Consider the following 14144-nt stretch of genomic DNA (forward strand, 5'->3'; position numbering starts at 1 on the left):
TGCTGCTGCTGACTAAATGGCCTCCTTAATTGGATCATTTGAGTAGCCAGCACACCTGTGCAGGTAGGGCATGACATGATAGGCAGCTGCCTTGATAGCGGGTGGGTGCTGAATGTTCCTAATTGACAAAATAAGATTAATGCTTATGAAGAAATATAAAATCTCATCCCTTCCCCAATATCGCGCCACACCCCTACCCCTTAATTCCCTGGTTGAACTTGATGGACATATGTCTTTTTTCGACCGTACTAACTATGTAACTATGTAACATAACATGGGGGGGTCTCCTGGCTGTTCACACAGGTGTGTCATTGCTGTACATTGACCATGCATTGCTTCTGTGGTATTGCAAAGGCAAAGACAAATGCTTCCAGCCATCCATTGCACTAATGGATTGGTCATCAGCTGGCTGTCTATGTCCCGCATCAATATAGACCAAAGTACAGAGGGTTAGGCTATGCTATAGTGCACCTACCTGATGCATCAGAAGGTGCGAGGCCCTTGCTAAATTCTGTGCACAGACTTTGAGATCTATGCTTTAGACTGTATCTAAACCTGCTCCAACATGGACTGACATTCTGGCCTACTTTCAGCCGATGCGACTTGTCTGTCGCTGAACAGTCGCTTTTTATGTATTCAGCACCTATGTATAATGTTGTAAAAATGCTCTAGAAGCTAAAGTCGCAGAAATGTCACACATATTTGGCCTGCAACTTTCTGTGCGACAAATTCAGACAGGAAAAATCAGTATAAATCCTTAGAAAATTATCCCCCAGTGTCTCCATCTGCTGGCGGTATTGAATAAGCATTGCTGCACTGATGGGGTATGCATTAGACGAAAAAAAAGAAGAAAAAGAAGAATAATACGCCCAGAAAAGAGGCGAAAAGGAGAAAAACGTAAAAAAACGTGAAAAAAAAGTAAGAGGAAGAGAAGGGAAAAAAAGGTGGAAATGGGTTTAAAAGTGATTTCGGCGGAGAAATATATATATATATATATATATATATATATATATATATATATACGCGCACACACACACATATATATAAACGTATTCTCCGTTGAGATATTGCAGCCGCTGCTGTGTCCAGGCCCAGGAGCCTTAGCACTGTGCTGTGATGTCACTCAATACCACTGACATCACTAGGTGTAAACAACATCTCTCCTTTGCTGTGTATGTGACTATGGAGCTGTTTGGTGATGTCGTCTATTATGGCCTTCATAGAAGCAACAGGAGATTGTTGCATCCATCTAGAACCCTCAGAACTACAGTGCTATGATGTCACTCACTTCCACAGGCCTTGCAGAGTGTAAACAACAACAACCCAGCTTTGTTGTGTATGTAACCATAGGGATTGTGATGTCACCTAGAACCTTCACAGCAGCGACAGCTTTATGAGGAGCATCAGCACTGCTCTGCCTGAGCAGAACCATCACCGCCATAGGTTGTCAAATAACCCGCATTTAACCCACACAGGTAAGTCCAATGGGGTGCAGGCATGTCCTCTATGCTTACAGCTTCCCGTGGGTGTTGGTTTGATACCGTTTGGGGACAGCCAAGGAGGCATCTGCAGGCAACAAAGGTAGGTGTGTGCTTGTGTGTGTGTTTCCTATGCAGATCCTAAGCCCAGTGTCACATGCAAGTAGGAGGAGTAAGAAGGGTTCCTGGCAAATCCGGGTTATGGATTGCATTTAAAAAGGCCCCGTGGGAGTGCAATGGGCCCCTGTCTTGCTGCTTAGCAATAATGGTATGGGTTTAGGTTCTGCTGTGTGTACTGGTGGTTGACTGCCCCCCAGCCCAGAGTGTGCATGGAAAATTGTCTGGCAGCCTCCCTGACAGCAAGCAGTGATAGTGCCCATGAAGGGGACCTTGTTGGGCCCGCCCCTTTCACGGTTATCGCTTCTCGGCCTTTTGGCTAAGATCAAGTGTAGTATCTGTTCTTATCAGTTTAATATCTGATACGTCCCCTATCTGGGGACCATATATTAAATGGATTTTTGAGAACGGGGGCCGATTTTGAAGCTTGCTTCCGTCGCCCTATGCATTGACCCGATATGGCAGTATCTTCGGGTACAGTGCACCACCCCCTTACAGGGTTAAAAAGAAAGATTCCTACTTTCATTGCTACCTGCTTGCTGGCTAGCCAGCTAGCCAGCCCTGTGGGCCTTGCTGCTGCTGCTGCTGCTGCAGCCAAAAAACAAAAGGTGGTGCTGCTGCTGCTTCTGCTGCTTCTGCTTGTGTCTGGCCGCTGTTGGAGCGTCCAGGCACAGGACTTCTGCTGCTGCTGACTAAATGGCCTCCTTAATTGGATCATTTGAGTAGCCAGCACACCTGTGCAGGTAGGGCATGACATGATAGGCAGCTGCCTTGATAGCGGGTGGGTGCTGAATGTTCCTAATTGACAAAATAAGATTAATGCTTATGAAGAAATATAAAATCTCATCCCTTCCCCAATATCGCGCCACACCCCTACCCCTTAATTCCCTGGTTGAACTTGATGGACATATGTCTTTTTTCGACCGTACTAACTATGTAACTATGTAACATAACATGGGGGGGTCTCCTGGCTGTTCACACAGGTGTGTCATTGCTGTACATTGACCATGCATTGCTTCTGTGGTATTGCAAAGGCAAAGACAAATGCTTCCAGCCATCCATTGCACTAATGGATTGGTCATCAGCTGGCTGTCTATGTCCCGCATCAATATAGACCAAAGTACAGAGGGTTAGGCTATGCTATAGTGCACCTACCTGATGCATCAGAAGGTGCGAGGCCCTTGCTAAATTCTGTGCACAGACTTTGAGATCTATGCTTTAGACTGTATCTAAACCTGCTCCAACATGGACTGACATTCTGGCCTACTTTCAGCCGATGCGACTTGTCTGTCGCTGAACAGTCGCTTTTTATGTATTCAGCACCTATGTATAATGTTGTAAAAATGCTCTAGAAGCTAAAGTCGCAGAAATGTCACACATATTTGGCCTGCAACTTTCTGTGCGACAAATTCAGACAGGAAAAATCAGTATAAATCCTTAGAAAATTATCCCCCAGTGTCTCCATCTGCTGGCGGTATTGAATAAGCATTGCTGCACTGATGGGGTATGCATTAGACGAAAAAAAAGAAGAAAAAGAAGAATAATACGCCCAGAAAAGAGGCGAAAAGGAGAAAAACGTAAAAAAACGTGAAAAAAAAGTAAGAGGAAGAGAAGGGAAAAAAAGGTGGAAATGGGTTTAAAAGTGATTTCGGCGGAGAAATATATATATATATATATATATATATATATATATATATATATACGCGCACACACACACATATATATAAACGTATTCTCCGTTGAGATATTGCAGCCGCTGCTGTGTCCAGGCCCAGGAGCCTTAGCACTGTGCTGTGATGTCACTCAATACCACTGACATCACTAGGTGTAAACAACATCTCTCCTTTGCTGTGTATGTGACTATGGAGCTGTTTGGTGATGTCGTCTATTATGGCCTTCATAGAAGCAACAGGAGATTGTTGCATCCATCTAGAACCCTCAGAACTACAGTGCTATGATGTCACTCACTTCCACAGGCCTTGCAGAGTGTAAACAACAACAACCCAGCTTTGTTGTGTATGTAACCATAGGGATTGTGATGTCACCTAGAACCTTCACAGCAGCGACAGCTTTATGAGGAGCATCAGCACTGCTCTGCCTGAGCAGAACCATCACCGCCATAGGTTGTCAAATAACCCGGATTTAACCCACACAGGTAAGTCCAATGGGGTGCAGGCATGTCCTCTATGCTTACAGCTTCCCGTGGGTGTTGGTTTGATACCGTTTGGGGACAGCCAAGGAGGCATCTGCAGGCAACAAAGGTAGGTGTGTGCTTGTGTGTGTGTTTCCTATGCAGATCCTAAGCCCAGTGTCACATGCAAGTAGGAGGAGTAAGAAGGGTTCCTGGCAAATCCGGGTTATGGATTGCATTTAAAAAGGCCCCGTGGGAGTGCAATGGGCCCCTGTCTTGCTGCTTAGCAATAATGGTATGGGTTTAGGTTCTGCTGTGTGTACTGGTGGTTGACTGCCCCCCAGCCCAGAGTGTGCATGGAAAATTGTCTGGCAGCCTCCCTGACAGCAAGCAGTGATAGTGCCCATGAAGGGGACCTTGTTGGGCCCGCCCCTTTCACGGTTATCGCTTCTCGGCCTTTTGGCTAAGATCAAGTGTAGTATCTGTTCTTATCAGTTTAATATCTGATACGTCCCCTATCTGGGGACCATATATTAAATGGATTTTTGAGAACGGGGGCCGATTTCGAAGCTTGCTTCCGTCGCCCTATGCATTGACCCGATATGGCAGTATCTTCGGGTACAGTGCACCACCCCCTTACAGGGTTAAAAAGAAAGATTCCTACTTTCATTGCTACCTGCTTGCTGGCTAGCCAGCTAGCCAGCCCTGTGGGCCTTGCTGCTGCTGCTGCTGCTGCAGCCAAAAAACAAAAGGTGGTGGTGCTGCTGCTGCTGCTTCTGCTGCTGCTGCTTCTGCTGCTTCTGCTTGTGTCTGGCCGCTGTTGGAGCGTCCAGGCACAGGACTTCTGCTGCTGCTGACTAAATGGCCTCCTTAATTGGATCATTTGAGTAGCCAGCACACCTGTGCAGGTAGGGCATGACATGATAGGCAGCTGCCTTGATAGCGGGTGGGTGCTGAATGTTCCTAATTGACAAAATAAGATTAATGCTTATGAAGAAATATAAAATCTCATCCCTTCCCCAATATCGCGCCACACCCCTACCCCTTAATTCCCTGGTTGAACTTGATGGACATATGTCTTTTTTCGACCGTACTAACTATGTAACTATGTAACATAACATGGGGGGGTCTCCTGGCTGTTCACACAGGTGTGTCATTGCTGTACATTGACCATGCATTGCTTCTGTGGTATTGCAAAGGCAAAGACAAATGCTTCCAGCCATCCATTGCACTAATGGATTGGTCATCAGCTGGCTGTCTATGTCCCGCATCAATATAGACCAAAGTACAGAGGGTTAGGCTATGCTATAGTGCACCTACCTGATGCATCAGAAGGTGCGAGGCCCTTGCTAAATTCTGTGCACAGACTTTGAGATCTATGCTTTAGACTGTATCTAAACCTGCTCCAACATGGACTGACATTCTGGCCTACTTTCAGCCGATGCGACTTGTCTGTCGCTGAACAGTCGCTTTTTATGTATTCAGCACCTATGTATAATGTTGTAAAAATGCTCTAGAAGCTAAAGTCGCAGAAATGTCACACATATTTGGCCTGCAACTTTCTGTGCGACAAATTCAGACAGGAAAAATCAGTATAAATCCTTAGAAAATTATCCCCCAGTGTCTCCATCTGCTGGCGGTATTGAATAAGCATTGCTGCACTGATGGGGTATGCATTAGACGAAAAAAAAGAAGAAAAAGAAGAATAATACGCCCAGAAAAGAGGCGAAAAGGAGAAAAACGTAAAAAAACGTGAAAAAAAAGTAAGAGGAAGAGAAGGGAAAAAAAGGTGGAAATGGGTTTAAAAGTGATTTCGGCGGAGAAATATATATATATATATATATATATATATATATATATATATATACGCGCACACACACACATATATATAAACGTATTCTCCGTTGAGATATTGCAGCCGCTGCTGTGTCCAGGCCCAGGAGCCTTAGCACTGTGCTGTGATGTCACTCAATACCACTGACATCACTAGGTGTAAACAACATCTCTCCTTTGCTGTGTATGTGACTATGGAGCTGTTTGGTGATGTCGTCTATTATGGCCTTCATAGAAGCAACAGGAGATTGTTGCATCCATCTAGAACCCTCAGAACTACAGTGCTATGATGTCACTCACTTCCACAGGCCTTGCAGAGTGTAAACAACAACAACCCAGCTTTGTTGTGTATGTAACCATAGGGATTGTGATGTCACCTAGAACCTTCACAGCAGCGACAGCTTTATGAGGAGCATCAGCACTGCTCTGCCTGAGCAGAACCATCACCGCCATAGGTTGTCAAATAACCCGGATTTAACCCACACAGGTAAGTCCAATGGGGTGCAGGCATGTCCTCTATGCTTACAGCTTCCCGTGGGTGTTGGTTTGATACCGTTTGGGGACAGCCAAGGAGGCATCTGCAGGCAACAAAGGTAGGTGTGTGCTTGTGTGTGTGTTTCCTATGCAGATCCTAAGCCCAGTGTCACATGCAAGTAGGAGGAGTAAGAAGGGTTCCTGGCAAATCCGGGTTATGGATTGCATTTAAAAAGGCCCCGTGGGAGTGCAATGGGCCCCTGTCTTGCTGCTTAGCAATAATGGTATGGGTTTAGGTTCTGCTGTGTGTACTGGTGGTTGACTGCCCCCCAGCCCAGAGTGTGCATGGAAAATTGTCTGGCAGCCTCCCTGACAGCAAGCAGTGATAGTGCCCATGAAGGGGACCTTGTTGGGCCCGCCCCTTTCACGGTTATCGCTTCTCGGCCTTTTGGCTAAGATCAAGTGTAGTATCTGTTCTTATCAGTTTAATATCTGATACGTCCCCTATCTGGGGACCATATATTAAATGGATTTTTGAGAACGGGGGCCGATTTCGAAGCTTGCTTCCGTCGCCCTATGCATTGACCCGATATGGCAGTATCTTCGGGTACAGTGCACCACCCCCTTACAGGGTTAAAAAGAAAGATTCCTACTTTCATTGCTACCTGCTTGCTGGCTAGCCAGCTAGCCATCCCTGTGGGCCTTGCTGCTGCTGCTGCTGCTGCAGCCAAAAAACAAAAGGTGGTGCTGCTGCTGCTTCTGCTGCTTCTGCTTGTGTCTGGCCGCTGTTGGAGCGTCCAGGCACAGGACTTCTGCTGCTGCTGACTAAATGGCCTCCTTAATTGGATCATTTGAGTAGCCAGCACACCTGTGCAGGTAGGGCATGACATGATAGGCAGCTGCCTTGATAGCGGGTGGGTGCTGAATGTTCCTAATTGACAAAATAAGATTAATGCTTATGAAGAAATATAAAATCTCATCCCTTCCCCAATATCGCGCCACACCCCTACCCCTTAATTCCCTGGTTGAACTTGATGGACATATGTCTTTTTTCGACCGTACTAACTATGTAACTATGTAACATAACATGGGGGGGTCTCCTGGCTGTTCACACAGGTGTGTCATTGCTGTACATTGACCATGCATTGCTTCTGTGGTATTGCAAAGGCAAAGACAAATGCTTCCAGCCATCCATTGCACTAATGGATTGGTCATCAGCTGGCTGTCTATGTCCCGCATCAATATAGACCAAAGTACAGAGGGTTAGGCTATGCTATAGTGCACCTACCTGATGCATCAGAAGGTGCGAGGCCCTTGCTAAATTCTGTGCACAGACTTTGAGATCTATGCTTTAGACTGTATCTAAACCTGCTCCAACATGGACTGACATTCTGGCCTACTTTCAGCCGATGCGACTTGTCTGTCGCTGAACAGTCGCTTTTTATGTATTCAGCACCTATGTATAATGTTGTAAAAATGCTCTAGAAGCTAAAGTCGCAGAAATGTCACACATATTTGGCCTGCAACTTTCTGTGCGACAAATTCAGACAGGAAAAATCAGTATAAATCCTTAGAAAATTATCCCCCAGTGTCTCCATCTGCTGGCGGTATTGAATAAGCATTGCTGCACTGATGGGGTATGCATTAGACGAAAAAAAAGAAGAAAAAGAAGAATAATACGCCCAGAAAAGAGGCGAAAAGGAGAAAAACGTAAAAAAACGTGAAAAAAAAGTAAGAGGAAGAGAAGGGAAAAAAAGGTGGAAATGGGTTTAAAAGTGATTTCGGCGGAGAAATATATATATATATATATATATATATATATATATATATATATATACGCGCACACACACACATATATATAAACGTATTCTCCGTTGAGATATTGCAGCCGCTGCTGTGTCCAGGCCCAGGAGCCTTAGCACTGTGCTGTGATGTCACTCAATACCACTGACATCACTAGGTGTAAACAACATCTCTCCTTTGCTGTGTATGTGACTATGGAGCTGTTTGGTGATGTCGTCTATTATGGCCTTCATAGAAGCAACAGGAGATTGTTGCATCCATCTAGAACCCTCAGAACTACAGTGCTATGATGTCACTCACTTCCACAGGCCTTGCAGAGTGTAAACAACAACAACCCAGCTTTGTTGTGTATGTAACCATAGGGATTGTGATGTCACCTAGAACCTTCACAGCAGCGACAGCTTTATGAGGAGCATCAGCACTGCTCTGCCTGAGCAGAACCATCACCGCCATAGGTTGTCAAATAACCCGGATTTAACCCACACAGGTAAGTCCAATGGGGTGCAGGCATGTCCTCTATGCTTACAGCTTCCCGTGGGTGTTGGTTTGATACCGTTTGGGGACAGCCAAGGAGGCATCTGCAGGCAACAAAGGTAGGTGTGTGCTTGTGTGTGTGTTTCCTATGCAGATCCTAAGCCCAGTGTCACATGCAAGTAGGAGGAGTAAGAAGGGTTCCTGGCAAATCCGGGTTATGGATTGCATTTAAAAAGGCCCCGTGGGAGTGCAATGGGCCCCTGTCTTGCTGCTTAGCAATAATGGTATGGGTTTAGGTTCTGCTGTGTGTACTGGTGGTTGACTGCCCCCCAGCCCAGAGTGTGCATGGAAAATTGTCTGGCAGCCTCCCTGACAGCAAGCAGTGATAGTGCCCATGAAGGGGACCTTGTTGGGCCCGCCCCTTTCACGGTTATCGCTTCTCGGCCTTTTGGCTAAGATCAAGTGTAGTATCTGTTCTTATCAGTTTAATATCTGATACGTCCCCTATCTGGGGACCATATATTAAATGGATTTTTGAGAACGGGGGCCGATTTCGAAGCTTGCTTCCGTCGCCCTATGCATTGACCCGATATGGCAGTATCTTCGGGTACAGTGCACCACCCCCTTACAGGGTTAAAAAGAAAGATTCCTACTTTCATTGCTACCTGCTTGCTGGCTAGCCAGCTAGCCAGCCCTGTGGGCCTTGCTGCTGCTGCTGCTGCTGCAGCCAAAAAACAAAAGGTGGTGCTGCTGCTGCTTCTGCTGCTTCTGCTTGTGTCTGGCCGCTGTTGGAGCGTCCAGGCACAGGACTTCTGCTGCTGCTGACTAAATGGCCTCCTTAATTGGATCATTTGAGTAGCCAGCACACCTGTGCAGGTAGGGCATGACATGATAGGCAGCTGCCTTGATAGCGGGTGGGTGCTGAATGTTCCTAATTGACAAAATAAGATTAATGCTTATGAAGAAATATAAAATCTCATCCCTTCCCCAATATCGCGCCACACCCCTACCCCTTAATTCCCTGGTTGAACTTGATGGACATATGTCTTTTTTCGACCGTACTAACTATGTAACTATGTAACATAACATGGGGGGGTCTCCTGGCTGTTCACACAGGTGTGTCATTGCTGTACATTGACCATGCATTGCTTCTGTGGTATTGCAAAGGCAAAGACAAATGCTTCCAGCCATCCATTGCACTAATGGATTGGTCATCAGCTGGCTGTCTATGTCCCGCATCAATATAGACCAAAGTACAGAGGGTTAGGCTATGCTATAGTGCACCTACCTGATGCATCAGAAGGTGCGAGGCCCTTGCTAAATTCTGTGCACAGACTTTGAGATCTATGCTTTAGACTGTATCTAAACCTGCTCCAACATGGACTGACATTCTGGCCTACTTTCAGCCGATGCGACTTGTCTGTCGCTGAACAGTCGCTTTTTATGTATTCAGCACCTATGTATAATGTTGTAAAAATGCTCTAGAAGCTAAAGTCGCAGAAATGTCACACATATTTGGCCTGCAACTTTCTGTGCGACAAATTCAGACAGGAAAAATCAGTATAAATCCTTAGAAAATTATCCCCCAGTGTCTCCATCTGCTGGCGGTATTGAATAAGCATTGCTGCACTGATGGGGTATGCATTAGACGAAAAAAAAGAAGAAAAAGAAGAATAATACGCCCAGAAAAGAGGCGAAAAGGAGAAAAACGTAAAAAAACGTGAAAAAAAAGTAAGAGGAAGAGAAGGGAAAAAAAGGTGGAAATGGGTTTAAAAGTGATTTCGGCGGAGAAATATATATATATATATATATATATATATATATATATATATATACGCGCACACACACACATATATATAAACGTATTCTCCGTTGAGATATTGCAGCCGCTGCTGTGTCCAGGCCCAGGAGCCTTAGCACTGTGCTGTGATGTCACTCAATACCACTGACATCACTAGGTGTAAACAACATCTCTCCTTTGCTGTGTATGTGACTATGGAGCTGTTTGGTGATGTCGTCTATTATGGCCTTCATAGAAGCAACAGGAGATTGTTGCATCCATCTAGAACCCTCAGAACTACAGTGCTATGATGTCACTCACTTCCACAGGCCTTGCAGAGTGTAAACAACAACAACCCAGCTTTGTTGTGTATGTAACCATAGGGATTGTGATGTCACCTAGAACCTTCACAGCAGCGACAGCTTTATGAGGAGCATCAGCACTGCTCTGCCTGAGCAGAACCATCACCGCCATAGGTTGTCAAATAACCCGGATTTAACCCACACAGGTAAGTCCAATGGGGTGCAGGCATGTCCTCTATGCTTACAGCTTCCCGTGGGTGTTGGTTTGATACCGTTTGGGGACAGCCAAGGAGGCATCTGCAGGCAACAAAGGTAGGTGTGTGCTTGTGTGTGTGTTTCCTATGCAGATCCTAAGCCCAGTGTCACATGCAAGTAGGAGGAGTAAGAAGGGTTCCTGGCAAATCCGGGTTATGGATTGCATTTAAAAAGGCCCCGTGGGAGTGCAATGGGCCCCTGTCTTGCTGCTTAGCAATAATGGTATGGGTTTAGGTTCTGCTGTGTGTACTGGTGGTTGACTGCCCCCCAGCCCAGAGTGTGCATGGAAAATTGTCTGGCAGCCTCCCTGACAGCAAGCAGTGATAGTGCCCATGAAGGGGACCTTGTTGGGCCCGCCCCTTTCACGGTTATCGCTTCTCGGCCTTTTGGCTAAGATCAAGTGTAGTATCTGTTCTTATCAGTTTAATATCTGATACGTCCCCTATCTGGGGACCATATATTAAATGGATTTTTGAGAACGGGGGCCGATTTCGAAGCTTGCTTCCGTCGCCCTATGCATTGACCCGATATGGCAGTATCTTCGGGTACAGTGCACCACCCCCTTACAGGGTTAAAAAGAAAGATTCCTACTTTCATTGCTACCTGCTTGCTGGCTAGCCAGCTAGCCAGCCCTGTGGGCCTTGCTGCTGCTGCTGCTGCTGCAGCCAAAAAACAAAAGGTGGTGCTGCTGCTGCTTCTGCTGCTTCTGCTTGTGTCTGGCCGCTGTTGGAGCGTCCAGGCACAGGACTTCTGCTGCTGCTGACTAAATGGCCTCCTTAATTGGATCATTTGAGTAGCCAGCACACCTGTGCAGGTAGGGCATGACATGATAGGCAGCTGCCTTGATAGCGGGTGGGTGCTGAATGTTCCTAATTGACAAAATAAGATTAATGCTTATGAAGAAATATAAAATCTCATCCCTTCCCCAATATCGCGCCACACCCCTACCCCTTAATTCCCTGGTTGAACTTGATGGACATATGTCTTTTTTCGACCGTACTAACTATGTAACTATGTAACATAACATGGGGGGGTCTCCTGGCTGTTCACACAGGTGTGTCATTGCTGTACATTGACCATGCATTGCTTCTGTGGTATTGCAAAGGCAAAGACAAATGCTTCCAGCCATCCATTGCACTAATGGATTGGTCATCAGCTGGCTGTCTATGTCCCGCATCAATATAGACCAAAGTACAGAGGGTTAGGCTATGCTATAGTGCACCTACCTGATGCATCAGAAGGTGCGAGGCCCTTGCTAAATTCTGTGCACAGACTTTGAGATCTATGCTTTAGACTGTATCTAAACCTGCTCCAACATGGACTGACATTCTGGCCTACTTTCAGCCGATGCGACTTGTCTGTCGCTGAACAGTCGCTTTTTATGTATTCAGCACCTATGTATAATGTTGTAAAAATGCTCTAGAAGCTAAAGTCGCAGAAATGTCACACATATTTGGCCTGCAACTTTCTGTGCGACAAATTCAGACAGGAAAAATCAGTATAAATCCTTAGAAAATTATCCCCCAGTGTCTCCATCTGCTGGCGGTATTGAATAAGCATTGCTGCACTGATGGGGTATGCATTAGACGAAAAAAAAGAAGAAAAAGAAGAATAATACGCCCAGAAAAGAGGCGAAAAGGAGAAAAACGTAAAAAAACGTGAAAAAAAAGTAAGAGGAAGAGAAGGGAAAAAAAGGTGGAAATGGGTTTAAAAGTGATTTCGGCGGAGAAATATATATATATATATATATATATATATATATATATATATATATATATATATATATACGCGCACACACACACATATATATAAACGTATTCTCCGTTGAGATATTGCAGCCGCTGCTGTGTCCAGGCCCAGGAGCCTTAGCACTGTGCTGTGATGTCACTCAATACCACTGACATCACTAGGTGTAAACAACATCTCTCCTTTGCTGTGTATGTGACTATGGAGCTGTTTGGTGATGTCGTCTATTATGGCCTTCATAGAAGCAACAGGAGATTGTTGCATCCATCTAGAACCCTCAGAACTACAGTGCTATGATGTCACTCACTTCCACAGGCCTTGCAGAGTGTAAACAACAACAACCCAGCTTTGTTGTGTATGTAACCATAGGGATTGTGATGTCACCTAGAACCTTCACAGCAGCGACAGCTTTATGAGGAGCATCAGCACTGCTCTGCCTGAGCAGAACCATCACCGCCATAGGTTGTCAAATAACCCGGATTTAACCCACACAGGTAAGTCCAATGGGGTGCAGGCATGTCCTCTATGCTTACAGCTTCCCGTGGGTGTTGGTTTGATACCGTTTGGGGACAGCCAAGGAGGCATCTGCAGGCAACAAAGGTAGGTGTGTGCTTGTGTGTGTGTTTCCTATGCAGATCCTAAGCCCAGTGTCACATGCAAGTAGGAGGAGTAAGAAGGGTTCCTGGCAAATCCGGGTTATGGATTGCATTTAAAAAGGCCCCGTGGGAGTGCAATGGGCCCCTGTCTTGCTGCTTAGCAATAATGGTATGGGTTTAGGTTCTGCTGTGTGTACTGGTGGTTGACTGCCCCCCAGCCCAGAGTGTGCATGGAAAATTGTCTGGCAGCCTCCCTGACAGCAAGCAGTGATAGTGCCCATGAAGGGGACCTTGTTGGGCCCGCCCCTTTCACGGTTATCGCTTCTCGGCCTTTTGGCTAAGATCAAGTGTAGTATCTGTTCTTATCAGTTTAATATCTGATACGTCCCCTATCTGGGGACCATATATTAAATGGATTTTTGAGAACGGGGGCCGATTTCGAAGCTTGCTTCCGTCGCCCTATGCATTGACCCGATATGGCAGTATCTTCGGGTACAGTGCACCACCCCCTTACAGGGTTAAAAAGAAAGATTCCTACTTTCATTGCTACCTGCTTGCTGGCTAGCCAGCTAGCCAGCCCTGTGGGCCTTGCTGCTGCTGCTGCTGCTGCAGCCAAAAAACAAAAGGTGGTGCTGCTGCTGCTTCTGCTGCTTCTGCTTGTGTCTGGCCGCTGTTGGAGCGTCCAGGCACAGGACTTCTGCTGCTGCTGACTAAATGGCCTCCTTAATTGGATCATTTGAGTAGCCAGCACACCTGTGCAGGTAGGGCATGACATGATAGGCAGCTGCCTTGATAGCGGGTGGGTGCTGAATGTTCCTAATTGACAAAATAAGATTAATGCTTATGAAGAAATATAAAATCTCATCCCTTCCCCAATATCGCGCCACACCCCTACCCCTTAATTCCCTGGTTGAACTTGATGGACATATGTCTTTTTTCGACCGTACTAACTATGTAACTATGTAACATAACATGGGGGGGTCTCCTGGCTGTTCACACAGGTGTGTCATTGCTGTACATTGACCATGCATTGCTTCTGTGGTATTGCAAAGGCAAAGACAAATGCTTCCAGCCATCCATTGCACTAATGGATTGGTCATCAGCTGGCTGTCTATGTCCCGCATCAATATAGACCAAAGTACAGAGGGTTAGGCT

General features: G+C 45.9%; 6 non-coding genes across 6 annotated transcripts; all 6 read left to right on the forward strand.

Moving 5' to 3' along the window:
- Positions 1–1894: 1894 nt before the first annotated feature.
- Positions 1895–2085, forward strand: LOC130307854 (U2 spliceosomal RNA). Its single transcript, XR_008856996.1, has one exon. It is a non-coding gene; the product is annotated as a U2 spliceosomal RNA (small nuclear RNA).
- A 2084-nt stretch (positions 2086–4169) lies between these two features.
- LOC130307853 (U2 spliceosomal RNA) lies at positions 4170–4360 on the forward strand. The gene has a single exon (XR_008856995.1). It is a non-coding gene; the product is annotated as a U2 spliceosomal RNA (small nuclear RNA).
- Positions 4361–6465: 2105 nt separating this feature from the next.
- Positions 6466–6656, forward strand: LOC130307855 (U2 spliceosomal RNA). The gene has a single exon (XR_008856997.1). It is a non-coding gene; the product is annotated as a U2 spliceosomal RNA (small nuclear RNA).
- A 2086-nt stretch (positions 6657–8742) lies between these two features.
- Positions 8743–8933, forward strand: LOC130307857 (U2 spliceosomal RNA). The gene has a single exon (XR_008856998.1). It is a non-coding gene; the product is annotated as a U2 spliceosomal RNA (small nuclear RNA).
- A 2084-nt stretch (positions 8934–11017) lies between these two features.
- LOC130307858 (U2 spliceosomal RNA) lies at positions 11018–11208 on the forward strand. The gene has a single exon (XR_008856999.1). It is a non-coding gene; the product is annotated as a U2 spliceosomal RNA (small nuclear RNA).
- A 2098-nt stretch (positions 11209–13306) lies between these two features.
- On the forward strand, positions 13307–13497 carry LOC130307859 (U2 spliceosomal RNA). The gene has a single exon (XR_008857000.1). It is a non-coding gene; the product is annotated as a U2 spliceosomal RNA (small nuclear RNA).
- Positions 13498–14144: the final 647 nt, after the last annotated feature.

This window comes from Hyla sarda, unplaced genomic scaffold (assembly GCF_029499605.1).
Source record: "Hyla sarda isolate aHylSar1 unplaced genomic scaffold, aHylSar1.hap1 scaffold_144, whole genome shotgun sequence".
NCBI classification, from domain to species: Eukaryota; Metazoa; Chordata; class Amphibia; order Anura; family Hylidae; genus Hyla; species Hyla sarda.